General features: G+C 48.8%; 1 pseudogene; it reads left to right on the forward strand.

Moving 5' to 3' along the window:
• Positions 1 to 6,741: 6,741 nt before the first annotated feature.
• The window catches only part of LOC115120326 (poly(rC)-binding protein 4-like), a 54,396-nt pseudogene continuing 36,137 nt past the window's right edge, over positions 6,742 to 25,000 (forward strand).

Genomic DNA, 25,000 nt, shown 5'->3' on the forward strand with positions numbered 1-25,000 from the left:
CTCCCCATCCTTCCCTCCACTCTCCCCATCCCTTCCCTCCACTCTCCCCATCCTTCCCTCCACTCTCTCATTCTCCTCCACTCTCCCCATCCTTCCCTCCACTCTCCCCATCCTTCCCTCCACTCTCCCCATCCTTCCCTCCCTCTCCCCATCCTTCCCTCCACCCTCCCCGTCCTTCCTCCTCTCCCCATCCTTCCTCCCCTCTCCCCATTCTCCCTCCACTCTCCTCCCATCCTTCCCTCCACCCTCCCGTCCTTCCCTCCCTCTCCCATCCTTCCCTCCTCTCCCCATTCTCCCTCCACTCTCCCCATCCTTCCCTCCACTCTCCCCATTCTCTCCCTCTCCCCATCCTTCCCTCCACTCTCCCCATCCTTCCCTCCCTCTCCCCATCCTTCCCTCCCTCTCCCCATCCTTCCCTCCACCCTCCCGTCCTTCCCTCCTCTCCCCATCCCTTCCTCCACTCTCCCCATTCTCCCTCCTCTCCCCATCCTCCCTCCACTCTCCCCATCCTTCCCTCCACTCTCCCCATCCTTCCCTCCCTCTCCCTCCGTTCTCCCTCCCTCTCCCTCCGTTCTCCCTCCTCTCCCTCCGGTCTCCCTCCACTCTCCCGTCTACCTCCCGTTCTCCCTCCACTCTCCCCGTTCTCGCTCCGTTCTCCCTCCACTCTCCCCGTTCTGCCTCCGTTCTCCCTCCACTCTCCCCATTCTCCCTCCACTCTCCCTCCGTTCTCCCTCCACTCTGCCTCCGGTCTCCCTCCACTCTCCCCATTCTCCCTATACTCTACCTCCACTCTCCCTCCGGTCTCCCTCCATTCTCCCTCCACTCTCCCTCCAGTCTCCCTCCACTCTCTCTCCGTTCTCCTCCACTCTCCCATTCTCCCTCTACTCTCCTCCCTCTCCTCCATTCTCCCTCCACTCTCCCAGTTCTCCCTCCGTTCTCCCTCCCTCTCCCCATTTTTCCCTCTACTCTCCCTCCTCTCCTCCATTCTCCCTCCTCTCCCCGTTCTCCCTCCGTTCTCCCTCCACTCTCCCCATTCTCCCTCCGTTCTCCCTCCACTCTCCCCATTCTCACTCCACTCTCCCTCCGGTCTCCCTCCACTCTCCCCATTCTCCCTCCACTCTCCCTCCAGTGCCCCTCCACTCCTCACCCATTCTCCCTCCTCTCCCTCCGCTCTCCCTCCACTCTCCCCATTCTCCCTCTGCTCTCCATCCGCTCTCCTCCACTCTCCCTCCGTTCTCCATCAAGCTCTCCCTCCCTCTCCCTCCGTTCTCCCTCCACTCTCCCTCCGATCTCCCTTCGCTCCTCCTTTCTCCTCCACTCTCCCCATTATCCCTCCGCTCTCCCTCCACTCTCCCCATTCTCCCTCCACTCTCCCTACATTCTCCCTCCACTCTCCATCTGTTCTCCCTCCACTCTCCCCGTTTCTCCCTCCTCTCTCCTCATTCTCCCTCTGCTCTCCCTCCGTTCTCCTCCATTCTCCTCCACTCCCTCCGGTCTCCCTCACTCTCCCATTCTCCCTCCACCTCCCCATTCTCCCTCCACCCTCCCGGGTCTCCTCCACCTCCCGTTCTCTCCACTCTCCCCATTCTCCCTCCACCCTCCCCGAACCTCCCTCTCCCCATTCTCCTCCACTCTCCCCATTCTCCTCCACCCTCCCGTTCTCCCTCTGCTCTCCCCATTCTCCCTCTGCTCTCCCCCATTCTCCCTCCACTCCCCCGTTCTCCTCCGCCTCCCATTCTCCCTCCACTCCCCATTCTCCCTCCGCCTCCCATTCTCCCTACATTCTCCCTCCACTCTCCATCTGTTTCTCTCTGGTTCTCCCTCCCTCCCCCGTTCTCCCTCCATTCTCCTCCACTCTCCCGTTCTCCCTCCGTTCTCCCTCCGCTCTCCCTCCTTTCTCCTCCACTCTCCCCATTATCCCTCCGCTCTCCCTCCACTCTCCCCACATTCTCCTCCACTTTCTCCCTACATTCTCCTCCCTCCATCTGTTCTCCTCCACTCTCCCGTTCTCCCTCCACTCTCCTGTTCTCCTCTGCTCTCCCTCCATTCTCCCTCCATTCTCCCTCCACTCTCCCTCCGGTCTCCCTCCACTCTCCCCATTCTCCTCCACCCCTCCCCATTCTCCTCCACCCTCCCGTTCTCCCTCCACCCTCCCCGTTCTCCCTCCACCCTCCCATTCTCCCTTCACTCTCCCCATTCTCCTCCACTCTCCCTCCGGTCTCCCTCCACTCTCCCATTCTCCCTCCACCTCCCGTTCTCCCTCCACCCTCCCGTTCTCCCTCCCACCCTCCCGTTCTCCCTCCACCCTCCCCATTCTCTCACTCCCCCATTCTCCCTCCACCCTCCCGTTCTCCTCAACCTCCCCATTCTCCCTCCACTCTCCTCCATTTCTCTCTACCCCAGGGATTCCTCCACTCCCATTCTCCTCCACTCCCGTCTCTCACTCTCCCATTCTCCCTCCACTCTCCCATTCTCTCCCTCCCCGTTCTCCCTCCCCTCCTCCCACAGTTCTCCTCACTCTCCCATTCTCCCTCTGCTCTCCCGGATCTCCCTCCTCCCCCCGTTCTCCCTCCGCCCTCCCCATTCTCCCTCCCACTCCCCGTTCTCCCTCCGCCCTCCCCATTCTCCCTCCACCCTCCCCATTCTCCCTCCACTCCCCCGTTCTCCCTACATTCTCCCTCCACTCTCTCTCTATTCTCTCTCCGTTCTCCTCCACTCCCAGTTCTCCTCGTTCTCCTCGCTCTCCCTCCTTCTCCTCCTCTCCCCATTATCCCTCCAGCTCTCCCTCCCTCTCCCATTCTCCTCCACTCTCCCTACATTTCTCCCTCCTCTCCATCTGTTCTCCCTCCCACTCTCCCCGTTCTCCTCCACTCTCCTCATTCTCCCCTCTGTCTCCTGGTTCTCCCTCCCATTCTCCCTCCTCTCCCTCGAGTCTCCCTCCACTCTCCCCACTCTCCTCACCTCCCATTCTCCTCCACCTCCCGTTCTCCCTCCACCCTCCCGTTCTCCTCCACCTCCCCATTCTCCTCCACCCTCCCGTTCTCCTCCACCCTCCCGTTCTCCTCCCCTCTCCGTTCTCCTCCACCTCCCCATTCTCCCTTCCTCTCCCATTCTCCCTCCACTCTCCCTCGGTCTCCCTCCCTCTCCCGTTCTCCCTCCACCCTCCCGTTCTCCCTCCACCCTCCCGGTCTCCCTCCCTCTCCCATTCTCCCTCCACCCTCCCCATTCTCCCTCCACTCTCCCCATTCTCCTCCACCTCCCCGTTCTCCCTCCACCCTCCCGTTCTCCCTCCACCCTCCCCATTCTCCCTCCACCTCTCCCGTTCTCCCTCCGGCTCTCCCCATTCTCCTCCACTCTCCCCCATTCTCCTCCACTCCCCCGTTCTCCCTCCCCTCCCCCCATTCTCCTCCCACTCCCCGTTCTCCCTCCACTCTCCCCATTCTCCCTCCACTCTCGATTCTCCCTCCACCCTCCCGTTCTCCCTCCCTCTCCCATTCTCCTCCACCTGCCCATTTCTCCCTCCACTCCCCCGTTCTCCCTCCGCTGTCCCTCTCTCCCACCATTCTCCCTCTGCTCTCCTCCACCCCACCACCTGCCAACAGATACACACCTCCCACCACTTCAATGAAACAACCCTCCTCCATCCTCGGATTGTGTGGTTTGTTCAGTGGCGGCTAGCTCTCCAAGACAAAGACAAAGGCCTTCAATACTGAAATTGGGGACGAAGCTTGAAAAGGACCACGTGTTTGCGTCTCCAGTGGAATGATAGTTGTCTTCTCCTCTCTTCTCCTTGTCCTCCATCCCTCTATTCATCCATCACAGAGCAGCGCCCGTGTCAACATTTCAGAGGCTCGTGGCCAGAGGATCATCACCATTACAGGACCTGACTGTGTCTTCGGGAGCCTTCACCATGATCACTCTCTCAAACTGGAAGGGTCCTGTCTCTGTCTTTCTCTTTTTTCGTCTAATCGTCTCTGCCTGCTTTTCAAACCTCTGGATGATTAGTGAGCATGTTGCTCTATTCCATTCAATAGACATGAACAGTGAGCTGACTGATTATTTATAATGAGGATATCTGGAGAAAATTCAATCCCTCTGAAATGAAAATTGATGGCCCTCCCTTCAGTAAGAAAATTGTTTTACCCTCCTCCCTGAACACTTGGAAAAGAAACAAGTGACCTCCCTATACACAAAATAATAATTAAAACGAATTGGATAGCAGAGAACATGCCTACCATTTACCCCTCACCCCTAGTACAGATTGAAGAATTAGTTATGAAGTTAACCCCTCACCCCTAGTACAGACCATAGCAGCATTAGATCATGAGTTAACCCCTCACCCTAGTACAGACCAGAGCATTAGACTAGGCAGTTATCCCTCACTCTTAGAACAGACCAGAGCATTAGTTATGAAGTTAACCCTCACCCCTAGATACAGACCCAGAGCATTGGCCATGAAGTTAACCCCTCACCCTAGTACAGACCAGAGCATTAGTTATGAAGTTAACCCCTCACCTAGTACAGACAGAGCATTGGTTATGATTAACCCCTCACCCTAGTACAGACCAGAGCATTAGTTATGAAGTTAACCCCTCACCCTAAGTACAGAGCCAGAGCATTAAGTTATAAGGTGCTTATACCTAAATTACAGACCAGAGCATTAGTTATGAAGTTAACCCCTCACCCTAAGTACAGACCAGAGCATTAGGGTGCATGATTAACCCCTCACCCCTAGTACAGACCAGAGCATTAGTTAACCTCACCCCTAGTGATTAGTTATTAGTTAACCCTCACCCCTAGTACAGACCAGAGCATTAGTTATGAAGTTAACCCTCTCACCCCTAGTACAGACCAGAGCATTAGTTATGAAGTTAACCCTCACCACCCTAGTACAGACCAGAGCATTAGTTATGAAGTTAACCCCTCACCCCTAGTACAGACCAGAGCATTAGTTATGAAGTTAACCCTCACCCTAGTACAGACCAGAGCATTAGTTATGAAGTTAACCCTCACCCCTAGTACAGACCAGAGCATTAGTTATGAAGTTAACCCTCACCTAGTACAGACCAGAGCATTAGTTATGAAGTTAACCCTCACCTAGTACAGACCAGAGCATTAGTTATGAAGTTTTAGAAACGGTTCTTTATTTTATAAGCAGCCAGGAGGGGAATTCAATGCCTAATAAGGCATTTTTAATTTCATTATTATTTATTTCTAAGTTTAAAAAAAAAATTCACACTACCGTTCAAAAGTTTGGGGTCACTTAGAAATGTCCTTGTTTTTGAAAGAAAAACAAAAATGTTATTGTCCATTAAAATAACATCAAATTGATCAGAAACACAGGGTAGATATTGTTAATGTTGTATATGACTATTTTCGCAGGAAACGGCTGATTTTTAATGGAATATCTACGTAGGTGTACAGAGGCCCATTACCAGTAACCATCACTCCTGTGTTCCAATGGCACATTGTGTTAGCTAATGGCACGTTGTGTTAGCCAATGGCACGTTGTGTTAGCTAATCCAAGTTTAGCATTTTAAAAGGCTAATTGATCATTAGAAAACCCTTTTGTAATTATGTTAGCACAGCTGAAAACTGCTGTTCTGATTAAAGAAGCAATACAACTGGCCTTCTTTAGACTAGTTGAGTATCTGGACCATCAGCATTTGTGGGTTCGATTACAGGCTCAGGCTTACAGGCTTTCTTCTGAAACTTGTCAGTCTATTATTGTTCTGAGAAATTAAGGCTAGTCCATGCGAGAAATTGCCAAGAAAGTGAAGATCTCGCTGTGTACTACTCCCTTTACAGAACAGCACAAACTGGCTATAACCAGAATATAAAGAGGAGTGGGAGGCCCGGTGCACAACTGAGCAAAAGGACAAGTACATTAGTGTGTCTAGTTTGAGAAACAGACACCTCACAAGTCCTCAACTGGAAGCTTCATTAAAAAGTACCAAAACACCAGTCTCAATGTCAACTCCAGGATGCTGGCCTTCTAGGCAGAGTTCCTCTGTCCAGAGTACCATTGACTGTGTTCTTTTGCCCATCTTTATCTTTTCTTGTTATTGGCCAGTCTGAGATATGGCTTTTTCTTTGCATCTCTGCCTAGAAGGCCAGCATCCTGGAGTCGCCTCTTCACTGTTGATGTTGAGATGTTGAGACTGACTGACTCAATATACCCTCACATACCCCCTCAATATACCCTCACATACCCCTCAATATACCCTCACATACCCCCTCAATACCCTCACATACCCCTCAATATACCCTCACATACCTCCTCAATATACCCTCACATACCTCCTCAATATACCCTCACATACCTCCTCAATATACCTCACATACCCCCTCAATATACCCTCACATACCCCCTCAATTCGAGCCCTGGTTTTAACTTATTTCTGGAATAGGAAGAAAGCCCTCTTGTTGTTAGTATCCTCAAGTTAAATTCAAATGTTAAATTCAAATGAATGACTGTTTAAAGGAATTTGGTATTCTCGAATTAGCCTACTTTCAGCTGTCCATCTCTGCAGCTGCCGCTTCATAGTAATGTATGTCAATTACTCAAATATGGCTTATTGTGAGGTCAATAATAACTCTGATAAATACACTATATACAAAAGTATGTGGACACCCCTTCAAATTAGTGGATTCAGCTATTTCAGCCACACATGCTGCTAACAGGTGGATACATGTGAGCACACGGCCATGCGATCTCCATAAACAAACATTGGCAGTAGAATGGCCTCACTGAAGAGCTTTCAATGTGGCATCGTGACATCGAAGACTTTCAACGTGGCATCGTCACAGGAAGCCGCCTTTCCAACAGGTCAGTTCGTCAAATGTCTGACCTGCTTGAGCTGCCCCAGTCAACTGTAAGTGCTGTTATTTTGACGTGGGAAACATCTAGGAGCAACAACGCCTCAGCCGCAAAGTGGTAGGCCGCACAAGCTCACAGAACTGGAACGCCGAGTGCTGAAGCTTAAAAATAATCTGTCAACACTCACTACCGAGTTCCAAACTGCCTTCTGGAAGCAACGTCAGCACCAGAACTGTTTGTCTGGAGATTCATGAAATGGATTTCCATGGCTGAGCAGCCGCACACAAGCCTAAGATCACCACGCGCAATACCAAGCGTTGGCTGGAGTGGTGTAAAGCTCGCCGCCATTGGACTCTGGAGCAGTGGAAACATGTTCGCTGGAGTGATGAATCACGCTTCACCATCTGGCAGTCCGACGGACGAATCTGGGTTTGGCGGATGCCAGAAGAACGCTACCTACCCGAATGCGTAGTGCCAACTGTAAAGTTTGGTGGAGGAGGAATACTGGTCTGGGGCTGTTTTTCATGGTTCGGGTTAGGCCCAGAAATTGTTTGTCGAGATCTGTGTGAATGAACTTGACTGGCTTGCACAAAGCCATTGAACACCTTTGGGATTAGGCCGACTGTGAAACAGGCCTAATCGACCAACATTAGTGCCCAAATTAATTTGACACATTAACATATATATTATTTTTGGGAAGTCCGTATTGACCCCTTTCTAGATCCGGTCCCAAGTTGAGTATTGAGGATGTAGTGGAAAACCTTCCCAGAAGAGTGGAGGCTAATATAGCAACAAAGGGGGACCAACTCCATATTCCATGATTTTGGGAATGAGTTGTTTTGACGGCTGTCAACGTACTTTTGGTCATGTAGTGAAGCTTCATTATGGACAATGAAACATATTGTTTTTATTTTAAAAATTAATTATAGCAATAGCAAGCTCTTTCTCAAGCTGAACGGACATCAGTAGGCACAGATATTGCTTCTTTTTTTTCACAAATTGACCTGCTGAAGTGCCACCGTACCTCTCCAGACGCACAGGCCTTTCTTGAAATTGGCAATTTATCGTTTGCTGACACTTGCACGTGTCCCTGCATGGATAGGTTGAGCAGCGTTTTTTTCGGTAAGGCCAATTGGACGAACCCATCCTAATTCATGTCCCGTTATGTACTCGTTCTTACCCACAATGCATCACGTAGTGCCTGGATACAGCCCTTAGCCGTGGTATTTTGGAATAGTGGAATATTTCACCTGCAGTTCCGAGGTAACTCTTTGCATCATATAAATTCTTCGTATATGTAACAAATATATACAAGAAGCGGCATGTGAAATGTCAGTCGTCTCGTCTAATTGGATTGTAAAACCAATTTGATGTGCGGGCTCTGTCTAAAACCTGCATGTGAGTCAATATCATCTGCTGTATGCTGGATTCTATGCGTGACAATATTGTGTCCATCGGAAATCAGGATTTCACTGATCTTAGTAGCAGCCGTGGGCCTAACACCTCTCGGCAAGCATCCGCGACTAAGGGCACGACCAGCTATAGAGAAAGGAGAATGTTACGTGAGAGAGGAAGTGCGAAGCCTTCAGTGTTCTGTCGTTGTCTGGGAAACTATTGTGCAGCAATCTCTCTTTTTCTGTAAAAAAAAAAAAAAGAAATGGTCTGGTTTATCCTGGTTTGTCCTTGAGATGTGGAGGTTTTGATTCGGCGCATATTTTTGCATTGATGGCGTCATCGCATCGCTGCTGAGGGCAAGTCTGACACATCAGACCGGTTTTGGCGGGCAGCTGTTATTTGAAACAAGTCAGGGGAGAGAGAGCGAGAGCGTGCAGGCAGGCTGAGCAGCAGGACTAGTGTGTGTGTGTGTATATCTCACTCTTTCTGTCACACATACAGGCTTATAGACATCTCCTCTCACAGTCCCTCTGTTGACTCCTCCCTTCACAGTGAAGACAGAGTTCCCATAGTAACACTAGGGGTGGTCCTGGAGCTCCGCCCAGTCACGTGATGTACAACACATGAGTGTGATAAAGAGCACGTTTTAGTGTGATGTAGAACTCGCTACTGAAAAAAAAAAGGAGAAAGTTACAAGGAGCCTCATTCAGTTGGTCAGCTGGTGGGTCAGCTATGTCTCTTTTCTGGTTTTACAATGAACAATAACAAGTCATCACATGGTAGTCTGACCCCCCCCCCCCCCAAAAAAAATAAAAATAAACCAGCAATGAGTAATAGTATTGTTCCTCTTAAAGACACAGAGAACAGAAAGAAACACACACATAATTCAATGACTGTTCATCCTCTGAGGACACACTGTGTTGCTCTTTGTTTTTCCTACTGTTACAAAAAGAGATTTGTACTAAACAATATCTCTCTATAAATATATATATATATATAAATATATATAAACTGGGTAGTTAGTAGCCCTGAATGCTGGTTGTAACCAGTTTATAATAGCAATAAGGTACCTCTTGGATTTGTGATATATGGCCAATATACCATGGCTAAGGGCTGTATCCAGGCACTACGTGATGCATTGTGGGTAAGAACAGCCCGTAGCCGTATACCACACCCCCTCGAGCCTTATTGCTTATATATATATATATATATATATATATATATATATATATATATATATATATATATACAGTGGGGCAAAACATTATTTAGTCAGCCACCAATTGTGCAAGTTCTCCCACTTAAAAAGATGAGAGAGGGACACACAAGATGAGAGACCGAGAGACAGAGAGAGAGAGAGAGACAGAGAGAGAGACAGACACAGAGAGAGAACTACTTAGAAAGAGACAGAGAGAGAGAGAGAGAGAGAGAGACACGGAGAGACAGAGAGAGAGATACTCACAGAGAGACAGAGAGAGACAGAGAGAGAGAGACACACACGGAGAGACAGAGAGAGACAGAGAGAGACAGAGAGAGACAGAGAGAGAGACAGAGAGAGAGACAGAGAGAGACAGAGAGAGAACTACTTAGAAAGCGGGCTCATAGTATATACGGTAGTGAGTAGCAGGACCCTTATAGAAGGAAGTAGCTATTTCCTGTGGTTTGTTCAGTGATTTAGAGTGTTGGATTGACTAGGGAGGATTATACTGTTCTATTAAGGGAGTATTTCATAGTTTTAAATTAAGTCTTCGGAGGTGACATTTAAATCTGCCTGATCCACATGAGGAGAAACCGGCCGTCCCCAACCAATCAACCAGACAGAAAGAGAGGCACAGCTAATCCAGCTAACGGAGAGAGAGAGAGAGATGGGGGAAGGAGAGAGAGGGGAGAGAGAGGAGGGAGGGGAGAGAGAGAGAGAGGAAAGAGGGGAGAGGAGAGGAGGGAAGGAGAGAGAGGGGGAGAGGGGGAGAGAGAGGAGGGAGGGAAGGAGAGACAAAGGGGAGGGAGATAGGGAGGATGGGAAGAGAGAGAGAGGAGGGGAGACAGAGAGAGGGAGGAGAGATACAGAGAGAGGGAGGGGAGGATACAGAGAGAGAGGAGGAGAGAGGGAGGGAGAGAGATACAGAGAGAGAGAGAGAGGGAGGGGAGAGAGATACAGAGGAGAGAGGGAGAGAGAGAGAGAGATACAGAGAGAGAGGGAGAGAGAGAGAGGAGGGGGAGAGAGATACAGAGAGAGCTATACAGAGTGGGAGAGAGAGAGAGGTGAGGGGAGAGATAGTTATGGGAGAGAGATACAGAGAGAGAGATACAGACAGAGAGAGAAGGGAGAGAGAGAGAGAGAGGGGAGAGAGATACAGAGAGAGAGAGAGATACAGAGAGAGAGTGGGAGAGAGAGAGAGGGATACAGAGAGAGGGAGAGAGATACAGAGAGGGAGGGGAGAGACAGAGGGAGAGAGAGAGATAGAGAGGAGGGAGAGATACAGAGAGAGAGGGGGAGGAGAGGAGGGAGAGAGAGAGGGGGGAGAGAGGGACAGAGAAAGAGAGAGAGAGAGGGGGGAGAGAGAGAGAGAGAGAGGAGGGAGAGAGAGAGAGAGAGAGAGGGAGAGAGAGAGGGAGAGAGAGGGAGAGAGATACAGAGAGAGGGGAGAGAGAGGAGGGAGGGGGAGAGAGAGAGAGAGGAGAGAGATACAGAGAGGGAGAGATACAGGGAGAGAGGGAGGGAGAGGAGGGAGGGAGAGATACAGAGAGAGAGAGAGAGGAGGAGGGGAGAGATACAGAGGGAGGGAGGGGAGGGAGGGAGGGAGAGGGAGGGGAGAGATACAGAGAGAGAGGGAGGGAGAGGGGAGGAGAGAGATACAGAGAGAGAGGGGAGAGAGAGAGGGGGAGGGAGAGAGGGGGGGAGATACAGAGAGAGAGAGAGAGAGAGGGGGAGAGAGAGAGGGGAGAGAGACAGAGAGGAGGGAGAGGGAGAGAGCGAGAGAGAGGGAGATACAGAGAGAAAGATACAGAGAGGGAGAGAGATACAGAGAGAGGGAGAGAGGAGAGGGAGAGATACAGAGAGAGGGAGAGAGATACAGAGAGAGAGGGAGAGAGGGGAGGGGAGAGATACAGAGAGAGAGGGAGAGAGAGATACGGAGGGAGAGGAGAGAGAGAGGGAGGGAGGAGAGAGATACAGAGAGGGAGGGGAGAGAGAGAGGGGAGGAGAGAGAGGAGAGAGAGAGAGGAGGGAGGAGAGCTACAGAGAGAGAGAGGGAGAGAGGGAGAGGAGGGAGAGAGAGAGGGAGAGAGAGAGAGAGGGAGGGGAGAGAGAGAGAGAGAGAGAGAGGGAGGGAGACAGAGAGAGAGAGAGGGAGAGAGAGAGAGATACAGAGAGAGGGGAGGGAGAGGAGAGGGAGGGGGAGAGATACAGAGAGAGGAGGGAGAGAGGGAGGGGAGAGATACAGAGGAGGGAGAGCGAGGGGGAGAGAGAGAGGGAGGGGGAGAGATACAGAGAGAGAGAGGAGGGAGGGAGAGGGAGGGAGAGAGATACAGAGAGAGAGGGGAGAGATACAGAGAGAGGGGAGGGAGAGAGGGAGGAGATACAGAGAGGAGAGGGAGGGAGAGGGAGGGGAGAGATACAGAGAGGGAGGGAGGGGAGAGAGCGAGGGGGAGAGATACAGAGAGAGGGGGAGGGGAGAGAAAGAGAGAAAAATACATTAAGAGAGATTAAGATAGAGAGACAGGAAGTCACTGCCTCGTTTGCATAAGGATATTCATCTCCAGGTTATTTTGAATAAAAACGTATATTTTCTCTCCCATCCATTCCAAGCGGTGCTCAAGAGATTTAGGAGTTAGCGCTGAAAGAATACTAAAACGATCCTTCCAAACGCCAAACCCCTTGATCATTTATACACACGTTCTATTTGGAGAGAAATACATAATCATTGTGTGCATTACGTTGAGAAGACGCAGGGGAGACTATAGGTTTGAGTCAAGGAAGCATAGTACGGATTCAGGTCACGTAGCCTCTAAACTGATGTGATGGGCGGCTGGACAGCCCATGCTATTTACATTTCAAACGCTACTAGAGACCTGCTACGGCTAATTGATTAGCGCAATGCTACAGCTAATTGATTAGCGCAATGCTACAGCTAATTGATTGGTGCAATGCTACGGCTAATTGATTAGTGCAATGCTACAGCTAATTGATTGGTGCAATGCTACGGCTAATTGATTAGTGCAATGCTACGGCTAATTGATTAGTGCAATGCTACGGCTAATTGATTGGTGCAATGCTACGGCTAATTGATTAGTGCAATGCTACAGGTAATTGATTAGCGCAATGCTACGGCTAATTGATTAGTGCAATGCTACGGCTAATTGATTGGTTCAATGCTACGGCTAATTGATTAGTGCAATGCTACGGCTAATTGATTAGTGCAATGCTACGGCTAATTGATTAGTGCAATGCTACGGCTAATTGATTGGTGCAATGCTACAGGTAATTGATTGGGGCTATGATTTTGGATGATATTTATTACCTATAGCTTAATTAAGGAGATTGTGTGTGTGTGTGTGTGTGTGTGTGTGTGTGTGTGTGTGTGTGTGTGTGTGTGTGTGTGTGTGTGTGTGTGAAATAGAGAGGTCTAGGTCTAACTAGTGGACATAAATCCTTGGACCTCTAGTGGTTAGAGCAGGTAGCCTAGTGGTTAGAGCAGGTAGCCTAGTGGTTAGAGAGGCAGGTAGCCTAGTGGTTAGAGAGGCAGGTAGCCTAGTGGTTATAGGCAGGTGGTCTAGTGGTTAGAGAGGCAGGTAGCCTAGTGATTAGAGAGGCGGGTAGCCAATTGGTTAGAGGCAGGTAGCCTAGTGGTTAGAGCGTTGAGGCCAGTAACTGAAAGGTTGCTAGGTTGAATCCCCGAGCTGACAAGGTAAAAATCTGTTGTTTTGCCCCTGAATAAGGTAGTTAACCCACTGTTCCTGTTCCTCATTGTGTAAATAAGAATTTGTTCTGAACTGCTTTGCCTGGTTAAATAATACAAATGTGATGATGTGGGGCTTGTGCAAAGGGAAAGTCGTGAATACAAGCCCTACAGTTTTCATTGTTCAGGTCACATGGGATGACCAGGAATATCCTCATCCACAAGTCACCCTCTTAAGAGAAAGAGAATGGTGTTTCTGAAAAGTGAATATATTTGACCAGCAGTGTAAATATTGTCTGGAATCTACATAAGAATGGAAGGAAGAATCACTAACATTCTGTAATCTAACATTCTAGAATCTCTAACATTCTGTAATCTAACATTCTAGAATCTCTAACATTCTGTAATCTAACATTCTAGAATATCTAACATTCTGTAATCTAACATTCTAGAATCTCTAACATTCTGTAATCTAACATTCTAGAATCTCTAACATTCTGTAATCTAACATTCTAGAATCTCTAACATTCTGTAATCTAACATTCTAGAATCTCTTAACATTCTGTAATCTAACATTCTAGAATCTCTAACATTCTGTAATCTAGCATTCTAGAATCTCTAACATTCTGTAATCTAACATTCTAGAATCTCTAACATTCTGTAATCTAACAGGAAGACAACAGACAGGTTGGCACAGTTCTGTTCCATCAGCCTTTCTTCCTCTTGACTGGCAGGATCCAGAACCATTGACGTGCGAATTAAACTCTCAATGTTACAGGTGGTGTTTATACGAGTATAGGAATGGTATATTTACATTACTGACTGGAACTAATTGCAAAAATCGCTGAAGTTGGAGACTTTTATCTCCCTCACCAACTTTAAACATCAGCTATCTGAGCAGCTAACCGATCGCTGCAGCTGTACATAGTCCATCGGTAAATAGCCCACCCATTTTCACATACCTCATCCCCATACCGTTTCTATTTATTTACTTTTCTGCTCTTTTGCACACCAATATCTCTACCTGTACATGACCATCTGATCATTTATCACTCCAGTGTTAATCTTCTAAATTGTAATTATTTGCCTACCTCCTCATGCCTTTTGCACACAATGTATATAGACTCTCTTTTTTTTCTACTGTGTTATTGACTTGTTAATTGTTTACTCCATGTGTAACTCTGTGTTGTTGTCTGTTCACACTGCTATGCTTTATCTTGGCCAGGTCGCAGTTGCAAATGAGAACTTGTTCTCAACTAGCCTACCTGGTTAAATAAAGGTGGGGGAACGACCCCTCATCTTGACCTTGTAGGGTCACTGTGCTATGTGGTTCTTTTTACCTACCTTAGTTGAATACACTAAGAACAAGTCACTCTGGCTAAGAGTTTCTGCTCAATTACTAAAAACTTTAAAGTACAGGCCTTCTACAACCAATCAGCTTTGTTCTCTCTAGGACCTTTCAACTCTGGTAGCCAATGGCACGGTCACCAGCAAGCCTCCCGTCACCCTACGATTGGTCATTCCTGCCAGCCAATGTGGCTCTCTCATCGGGAAGGGCGGCTCCAAGATCAAGGAGATCAGAGAGGTGAGTGTTTCTCTTCAACATCTGTCCTCTCCATAGCCAGTGGTTAGAGGAGGCAGATAGCCTAGTGGTTAGAGGAGGCAGATAGCCAGTGGTTAGAGGAGGCAGATAGCCGAGTGGTTAGAGGAGGCAGATAGCCGAGTGGTTAGAGGAGGCAGATAGCCTAGTGGTTAGAGGAGGCAGATAGCCTAGTGGTTAGAGGAGGCAGATAGCCTAGTGGTTAGAGGAGGCAGATAGCCTAGTGGTTAGAGGAGGCAGATAGTCTAGTGGTTAGAGGAGGCAGATAGCCTAGTGGTTAGAGGAGGCAGATAGCCTAGTGGTTAGAGGAGGCAGATAGCCTAGTGGTTAGAGGAGGCAGATAGCCTAGTGGTTAGAGGAGACACAGACATCTCCAGCAAAACATGACATGACTTTTAATACCTGCAAAAGGGAAATAAACTCCTTGAACCATTTGAACCATTTGAACCATTTGAACCACTATTCAAACCATTTGAACCACTTTTCAAACCATTTGAACCACTATTTTAACCATTTGAACCACTATTCAAACCATTTGAACCATTTGAACCACTATTCAAACCATTTGAACCATTTGAACCATTTGAACCACTATTTGAACCATTTGAACCACTATTCAAACCATTTGAACCACTATTCAAACCATTTGAACCACTATTTGAACCATTTGAACCACTATTCAAACCATTTGAACCACTATTTGAACCATTTGAACCACTATTCGAACCATTCGAACCACTATTTGAAACATTTGAACCAGTAGTTGAACCACTATTTGAACCACTATTTGAACCACTATTTGAACCACTATTTGAACACCACACAAACACATTTGAACTTGAGAGGAGAATTGTTTTTAGACAGTTGAGAAAGTGTCTGTGTCTATTTGCAATTTAAATATGAGACAGAATTGAAAGGTAAACAACATTTCTCTTGTAAAGCAGATAAATAAATGACCTGTGTATTTTCTCACTCAACAGACCACCGGGCACAAGTACAGGTAGCTGGGACCTTCTGCCCAACTCCACCGAGAGAGGAGTGACGATATCTGGAACCCAAGACGCCGTCATCCAGTGTGTTAAACTCATCTGCACTGTCATTCTCGAGGTACTGTACACCCGGCTGCGTTCTCAAACACCCGGCTGCGTTCTCAAACACCCGGCTGCGTTCTCAAACACCCGGCTAGGTTCTCAAACACTCTGCTGCGTTCTCAAACACCCGGCTAGGTTCTCAAACACTCTGCTGCGTTCTCAAACACCCGGCTGCGTTCTCAAACACCCGGCTGCGTTCTCAAACACCCGGCTAGGTTCTCAAACACTCTGCTGTGTTCTCAAATCAAATCAAATCGAATCAAATTGTATTTGTCACATACACATGGTTAGCAGATGTTAATGCGAGTGTAGCGAAATGCTTGTGCTTCTAGTTCCGATAATGCAGTGATAACCAACAAGTAATCTAACTAACAATTCCAAAACTACTGTCTTATACACAGTGTAAGGGGATAAGGAATATGTACATAAGGATATATGAATGAGTGATGGTACAGAGCAGCATACAGTAGATGGTATCGAGTACAGTATATACATATGAGATGAGTATGTAGACAAAGTAAACAAAGTGGCATAGTTAAAGTGGCTAGTGACATAAGAATGCAGTCGATGATCTAGAGTACAGTATATACATATGCATATGAGATTAATAATGTAGGGTAAGTAACATTATATAAGGTAGCATTGTTTAAAGTGGCTAGTGATATATTTACATCATTTCCCATCAATTCCCATTATTAAAGTGGCTGGAGTTGGGTCAGTGTCAATGACAGTGTGTTGGCAGCAGCCACTCAATGTTAGTGGTGGCTGTTTAACAGTCTGATGGCCTTGAGATAGAAGCTGTTTTCAGTCTCTCGGTCCCAGCTTTGATGCACCTGTACTGACCTCGCCTTCTGGATGATAGCGGGGTGAACAGGCAGTGGTTCGGGTGGTTGATGTCCTTGATGATCTTTATGGCCTTCCTGTAACATCGGGTGGTGTAGGTGTCCTGGAGGGCAGGTAGTTTGCCCCCGGTGATGCGTTGTGCAGACCTCACTACCCTCTGAGAGCCTTATGGTTGAGGCGGAGCAGTTGCCGTGCCAGGCGGTGATACAGCCCGCCAGGATGCTCTCGATTGTGCATCTGTAGAAGTTTGTGAGTGCTTTTGGTGACAAGCCGAATTTCTTCAGCCTCCTGAGGTTGAAGAGGCGCTGCTGCGCCTTCTTCACGACGCTGTCAGTGTGAGTGAACCAATTCAGTTTGTCTGTGATGTGTATGCCGAGGAACTTAAAACTTGCTACACTCTCCACTACTGATCCATCGATGTGGATAGGGGGGTGTTCCCTCTGCTGTTTCCTGAAGTCCACAATCATCTCCTTAGTTTTGTTGACGTTGAGTGTGAGGTTATTTTCCTGACACCACACTCCGAGGGCCCTCACCTCCTCCCTGTAGGCCGTCTCGTCGTTGTTGGTAATCAAGCCTACCACTGTTGTGTCGTCCATAAACTTGATGATTGAGTTGGAGCGTGCATGGCCACGGTCGTGGGTGAACAGGGAGTACAGGAGAGGGCTCAGAACGCACCCTTGTGGGGCCCCGTGTTGAGGATCAGCGGGGAGGAGATGTTGTTGCCTACCCTCACCACCTGGGGGCGGCCCGTCAGGAAGTCCAGTACCCAGTTGCACAGGGGCGGGGTCGAGACCCAGGGTCTCGAGCTTGATGACGAGCTTGGAGGGTACTATGGTGTTGAATGCCGAGCTGTAGTCGATGAACAGCATTCTCACATAGGTATTCCTCTTGTCCAGGTGGGTTAGGGCAGTGTGCAGTGTGGTTGAGATTGCATCGTCTGTGGACCTATTTGGGCGGTAAGCAAATTGGAGTGGGTCTAGGGTGTCAGGTAGGGTGGAGGTGATATGGTCCTTGACTAGTCTCTCAAAGCACTTCATGATGACGGAAGTGAGTGCTACGGGGCGGTAGTCTTTTAGCTCAGTTACCTTAGCTTTCTTGGGAACAGGAACAATGGTGGCCCTCTTGAAGCATGTGGGAACAGCAGACTGGTATAGGGATTGATTGAATATGTCCATAAACACACCGGCCAGCTGGTCTGCGCATGCTCTGAGGGCGCGGCTGGGGATGCCGTCTGGGCCTGCAGCCTTGCGAGGGTTAACATGTTTAAATGTCTTACTAACCTCGGCTGCAGTGAAGGAGAGACCGCATGTTTTCGTTGCAGGCCGTGTCAGTGGCACTGTATTGTCCTCAAAGCGGGCAAAAAAGTTATTTAGTCTGCCTGGGAGCAAGACATCCTGGTCCGTGACTGGGCTGGGTTTCTTCTTGTAGTCCGTGATTGACTGTAGACCCTGCCACATGCCTCTTGTGTCTGAGCCATTGAATTGAGATTCCACTTTGTCTCTGTACTGACGCTTAGCTTGTTTAATAGCCTTGCGGAGGGAATAGCTGCATTGTTTATATTCGGACGTATTACCAGACACCTTGCCCTGATTAAAAGCAGTGGTTCGCGCTTTCAGTTTCACGCGAATGCTGCCATCAATCCACGGTTTCTGGTTTGGGAATGTTTTTATCGTTGCTATGGGAACGACATCTTCGACGCACGTTCTAATGAACTCGCACATCGAATCAGCGTATTCGTCAATATTTCCATCTGACGCAATACGAAACATGTCCCAGTCCACGTGATGGAAGCAGTCTTGGAGTGTGGAGTCAGCTTGGTCTGACCAGCGTTGGACAGACCTCAGCGTGGGAGCCTCTTGTTTTAGTTTCTGCCTGTAGGCAGGGATCAGCAAAATGGAGTCGTGGTCAGCTTTTCCGAAAGGGGCGGGGCAGGGCCTTATATGCGTCGCGGAAGTTAGAGTAACAATGATCCAAGGTTTTACCACCCCTGGTTGCGCAATCGATATGCTGGTAAAATTTAGGGAGTCTTGTTTTCAGATTAGCTTTGTTAAAATCCCCAGCTACAATGAATGCAGCCTCCGGATAAATGGTTTCCAGTTTGCAAAGAGTTAAATAAAGTTCGTTCAGAGCCATCGATGTGTCTGCTTGGGGGGGATATATACGGCTGTGATTATAATCGAGGAGAATTCTCTTGGAAGATAATGCGGTCTACATTTGATTGTGAGGAATTCTAAATCAGGTGAACAGAAGGATTTGAGTTCCTGTATGTTTCCTTCATCACACCATGTCTCGTTAGTCATGAGGCATACGCCCCCGCCACTCTTCTTACCAGAAAGATGTTTGTTTCTGTCGGCGCGATGCGTGGAGAAACCCGTTGGCTGCACCGCATCGGATAGCGTCTTCCCAATAAGCCATGTTTCTGTGAAGCAGAGAACGTTGCAGTCTCTGATGTCCCTCTGGAATGCTACCCTTGCTCGGATTTCGTCAACCTTGTTGTCAAGAGACTGGACTTTGGCAAGAAGAATGCTGGGGAGTGGTGCGCGATGTGCCCTTTTTCGGAGTCTGACCAGAACACCGCCTCGTTTCCCTCTTTTTCGGAGTCGTTTCCTTGGGTCGCTGCGTTCTCAAACACCCGGCTAGGTTCTCAAACACTCGGCTGCGTTCTCAAACACTCGGCTGCGTTCTCAAACACTCGGCTGCGTTCTCAAACACTCGGCTGCGTTCTCAAACACCCGGCTAGGTTCTCAAACACTCGGCTGCGTTCTCAAACACTCGGCTGCGTTCTCAAACACCCTGCTGCGTTCTCAAACACTCGGCTGCGTTCTCAAACACCCGGCTGCGTTCTCAAACACTCGGCTGCGTTCTCAAACACCCGGCTGCGTTCTCAAACACTCGGCTGCGTTCTCAAACACCCGGCTAGGTTCTCAAACACCCGGCTGCGTTCTCAAACACTTCATCCCGAAAGTTTAGCAGATATCAGTGTTGTTTTATTTGTCTCATGGTTTTAAACAGCACGTCATTACCATGGTAAGAGATGGAAGGTCATAATTCATTTAAAGACGGACACCTTAGCAATTTTTATTGTTTACAAAAAACAAAACTATATATTTTTTTGGGCCCATTCTAATGTTCAAATGAACAGTAACTGAATGCCTCGATGCCTGTCAGCCTGCTTCATATAACAAGCCACGGCCACGTAACTCACTGTCTGTAGAAGCGAATCATGTTGATGAACGGGGTGGTGTACCTAATAAACTGGCCACTTTGTGTACATGTTGTTGTTTTTTAAACACAAGTGCAAACTTCGAGGGGTAGGCTATTTCAATAGTTAGTCTGATGGTGCCCTCTGATGTCATGTCTGTTTGTCTATCTGTCAACTATATTTGATTTGGTGTTTTGTTTTTTTATGTCCTCAATTGTGCTGTGATGTTTTACTACCTTGAGTTTAATACTGTTTTAATTTTGGTGGTCTTGTATCTAGTCACCTCCGAAAGGAGCCACTATTCCGTATCGACCCGGCCCCTCCCCAGGAACAGTCATGATCGCCGGCAACCAGGTGAGGACACACACACACACACACACAGACACAGACACGCACGCACGCACGCACGCACGCACGCACGCACGCACGCACACAGACACAGACACAGGCACGCACGCACGCACGCACGCACGCACGCACACACAGACACAGACACGCACGCACGCACGCACACACACACACACACACACACACACACACACACACACACACACAGACACAGACACGCACGCACGCACGCACGCACGCACGCACGCACGCACGCACGCACGCACACACACACACACACACACACACACACACAGACACAGACACGCACGCACGCACGCACGCACGCACGCGCACACGCGCACACACACACACACACACACACACACACACACACACACACAAACAGACATACATGAGAAACCCCGTAACATAACACAACATAGAAAAGCATAGCGTCACATCAACCTTAACATCACATACAGTAACAGGTGAGAGAATCAGACCTACACGAGGGGGGGGGGGGGGGGGGACAAACTCAAAATGTCCGCCAGTCCACTCGTTATGACATCCTTGACCTGAATGGAGATTTTATTTTAATACTCTAGGGATTTTGTATTTCTATACCCGGGGGGACCAACTCACAATATCCAGCTGAACTCCTCGGGTCTCCGCACCAGGTTGCAATATTGATTGTATATATTTGAAGTACTTCAGGTGCGATTAACAAGAGAATAGTCCTAAACCCAAGTATTTCAAATTTCGGGATCACATATTCAACCCTAGTCTGTATTCATTCACTGGAATTTTTACATTTTTTATTTTAAACTTTATTTAACTAGGCAAGTCAGTCAGGAACATATTCTTATTTACAATGACGGCCTAACCAGGCCAAACCCACCCTTATCTCACACACACACACACACACACACACACACACACACACACACACACACACACACACACACACACACACACGTAGACACGGTTGCGTGCAGCATACAATAATATCAAGATCAAAGATCTTCATGAATATTCATCATTTTCTGCCTGGGTTCAAGAGCTGCAATTCCAGAGCAGAAAATACATTAAAGTGGATATGCAGCCCCGTCCCAAATGGCACCCTATTCCCTACATAGTGCACTACTTTTGGCCAGAGTCCTATGGGCCCTTGTTGAAAGTAGTGCACTAGATAGGGAATATGGTGCCATTTGGGACATACACCTTCGTTGATGCTCGCGACTGTGATTCCCTATATCAATGCGGTAATGGAATAGGGTGCTATTTAGGACATAAACCTATCGTTAACGGAATAGGGTGCCATTTGGGACATACGCCTTCGTTGATGCTCGCGACTGTGAATCCCTATATCAATGTGGTAACGGAATCACACAAATGACCTTTTTAAGATCAGTTAAATGTTCCTGCTAAACGTTGATCTATTTGATGTTAAATCTCTGACGTTGATGAGGAAAGAGGATGAGAATGATACTGTAGGGACACTGGACAGCGTACCTTGAGTCGGGTTGTTTAGTACATTTACTACCCCTGACCCTTGGCGTCTTTACTTAGTTATATAGGGGGGGGGGGGGGGGGGGGCAGGTTGTTGATGTCTGTAACATCCTACAGTTTGGACTGTACCAAGTCTGACCCCTGGTCTGTCTGTCTGTCTCTGTGCTTGAAGGTGTTTGAGACATCTGAGTACGGATCACATCCTCTCTTCCATGTGTCCCAGGGAGGGCTGGATTTACAACAAGTGAGTATGATGATGAGCTGATTTTTGTATTTTTTATTTTACCTTTATTTTACTAGGCAAATCAGTTAAGAACACATTCTTATTTACAATGACGGCCTAGGAACAGTGGGTTAAATGCCTTGTTCAGGGCCAGAACGACAGATTTTTACCTTGTCAGTTCGGGGATTCGATCCAGCAACCTTTCGGTTACTGGACCCAACGCTCTAACCACTAGACAGCTCACCTTGAAGCAGGTAGACAGACAGTCAGTCACCTTGGAGCAGGTAGACAGTCAGTCACCTTGGAGCAGGTAGACAGTCAGTCACCTTGGAGCAGGTAGGAGCAGGTAGACAGTCAGTCACCTTGGAGCAGGTAGGAGCAGGTAGACAGTCAGTCACCTTGGAGCAGGTAGGAGCAGGAAAACATTCAGTCAGACACCTTGTAGTGTTGGGGTGAGAATAGGAGGGAAATAAATATATGTAGAGAACTGACCCTGTTTATAGAACTGACCCTGTTTGTAGAACTGACCCTGTTTATAGAACTGACCCTGTTTGTAGAACAGACCCTGTTTATAGAACAGACCCTGGAGAAAGAACTGACCCTGGATATAGAACTGACCCTGTTGATAGCTTCCTCTCTTATTTCTTGTTCTTTATTATTCATAGTTTTATTAGTTACACTATTATAGCTAAACTGTACTAGTTTGATTTGTATTACTGCTCTGCTGGTTAGAGCCTTCAAGCCAAGCATTTCACTGTACTTGTGCATTTGACAATACAACTTGCTCTTGAACTGAACACGCACACGCACGCACGCGCGCACGCACACACTCACGCATACACACACGCACACACGCACGCACACACACGCACGCACGCATGCACACAAACACACAAACACACGCACACACACAAACTAGAACCAGGCCAAGTCTCCCTTGTTGTCCCAGAGTATATTAACAACCCCAGTGTCCTCTGTTGTCTGCTGCTGTGGAGCTAAACAAGGATGGTGTGACAGAGAGTAGACATGGAGAGAGAGAGATAGGGAGAGAGGGGGGGTAGAGAGAGAGACAGATAGGGAGAGAGGGGGGTAGACAGAGAGACAGATATGGAGAGAGGGGGTAGAGAGAGAGAGATAGGGAGAGAGAGGGGGTAGAGAGAGAGACAGATAGGGAGAGAGGGGCGGTAGAGAGAGAGACAGATAGGGAGAGAGTGGGGGTAGAGAGAGAGAGAGAGCGAGAGAGAGAGAGAGTGAGATAGGGAGAGAGGGGGGTAGAGAGAGAGACAGATAGGGAGAGAGTGGGGGAGAGAGGAGAGAGAGAGAGACAGATAGAGAGAGACAGATGGAGAGAGGGGGTAGAGAGAGAGAGACAGATGTGGGGGTAGAGAGAGAGAGAGAGAGAGGGAGAGGGGGGTAGAGAGAGAGACAGATAGAGAGAGGGGGTAGAGAGAGAGACAGATAGGGAGAGAGTGGGGGGTAGAGAGAGAGAGATAGAGAGAGGGGGTAGAGAGAGAGACAGATAGAGAGAGGGGGGTAGAGAGAGAGAGACAGATAGGGAGAGAGAGAGAGGGGGTAGAGAGAGAGAGACAGATAGGGAGAGAGTGGGGGTAGAGAGAGAGAGAGAGAGAGAGAGATGGGGAGAGAGGGGGTAGAGAGAGAGACAGATAGGGAGAGAGTGGGGGGAGAGAGAGAGACAGATAGGGAGAGAGATAGGGAGAGAGGGGGATAGAGAGAGAGACAGATAGGGAGAGAGTGGGGGTAGAGAGAGAGAGACAGATAGGGAGAGAGGGGGGGAGAGAGAGAGAGATATAGAGAGGGGGGTAGAGAGAGAGAGAGACAGATAGGGAGAGAGGGGGTAGAGAGAGAGACAGATAGGGAGAGAGGGGGTAGAGAGAGAGAGATAGGGAGAGAGGGGGGTAGAGAGAGAGACAGATAGGGGAGAGAGTGGGGGGGTAGAGAGAGAGAGAGAGAGAGAGAGAGAGAGTGAGATAGGGAGAGAGGGGGGTAGAGAGAGAGACAGATAGGGAGAGATTGGGGGTAGAGAGAGACAGAGAGATAGGGAGAGAGGGGGTAGAGAGAGAGACAGATAGAGAGAGGGGGTAGAGAGAGAGAGACAGATGTGGGGTAGAGAGGAGAGAGAGAGAGGAGAGAGGGGGGTAGAGAGAGACAGATAGAGAGAGAGGGGGTAGAGAGAGAGAGACAGATAGGGAGAGGGAGGGGGTAGAGAGAGAGAGACAGATAGGGAGAGAGAGGGGGGAGAGAGAGAGAGAGAGAGATGGGGAGAGAGGGGGGTAGAGAGAGAGACAGATAGGAGAGAGTGGGGGGTAGAGAGAGAGAGACAGATAGGGAGAGAGATAGGGAGAGAGGGGGATAGAGAGAGAGACAGATAGGGAGAGAGTGGGGGTAGAGAGAGAGAGAGATAGAGAGAGAGGGGGTAGAGAGAGAGATAGAGAGAGAGGGGGTAGAGAGAGATACAGATAGAGAGAGGGGGTGTAGAGAGAGACAGATAGAGAGAGGGGGGTAGAGAGAGAGAGACAGATAGGAAGAGAGAGTGGGGGTAGAGAGAGAGATAGGGAGAGAGGGGGTAGAGAGAGAGAGATAGGGAGAGAGGGGGGGTAGAGAGAGAGAGAGATAGAGAGAGAGAGAGACAGATAGAGAGAGACAGATAGAGAGAGAGAGGGGGTAGAGAGAGAGACAGATAGGGAGAGAGTGGGGGGAGAGAGAGAGAGAGACAGGAGAGGGGGGTAGAGAGAGACAGACAGATAGGGAGACAGGGGGGTAGAGAGAGAGAGAGACAGATAGGGAGAGAGGGGGGGTAGAGAGAGAGAGAGATATAGAGAGGGGGGTAGAGAGAGAGAGAGACAGATAGGGAGAGAGGGGGGTAGAGAGAGAGACAGATAGGGAGAGAGGGGGTAGAGAGAGAGACAGATAGGGAGAGAGGGGGTAGAGAGAGATAGATAGGAGAGAGGGGGTAGAGAGAGAGAGATAGGGAGAGGGGAGGTAGAGAGAGAGACAGGGAGAGAGTGGGGGTAGAGAGAGAGAGAGAGCGCGAGAGAGAGAGAGAGTGAGATAGGGAGAGAGGGGGTAGA

The sequence above is a fragment of the Oncorhynchus nerka genome, unplaced genomic scaffold (genome assembly GCF_034236695.1).
Source record: "Oncorhynchus nerka isolate Pitt River unplaced genomic scaffold, Oner_Uvic_2.0 unplaced_scaffold_1551, whole genome shotgun sequence".
In the NCBI taxonomy this organism is placed as follows: domain Eukaryota; kingdom Metazoa; phylum Chordata; class Actinopteri; order Salmoniformes; family Salmonidae; genus Oncorhynchus; species Oncorhynchus nerka.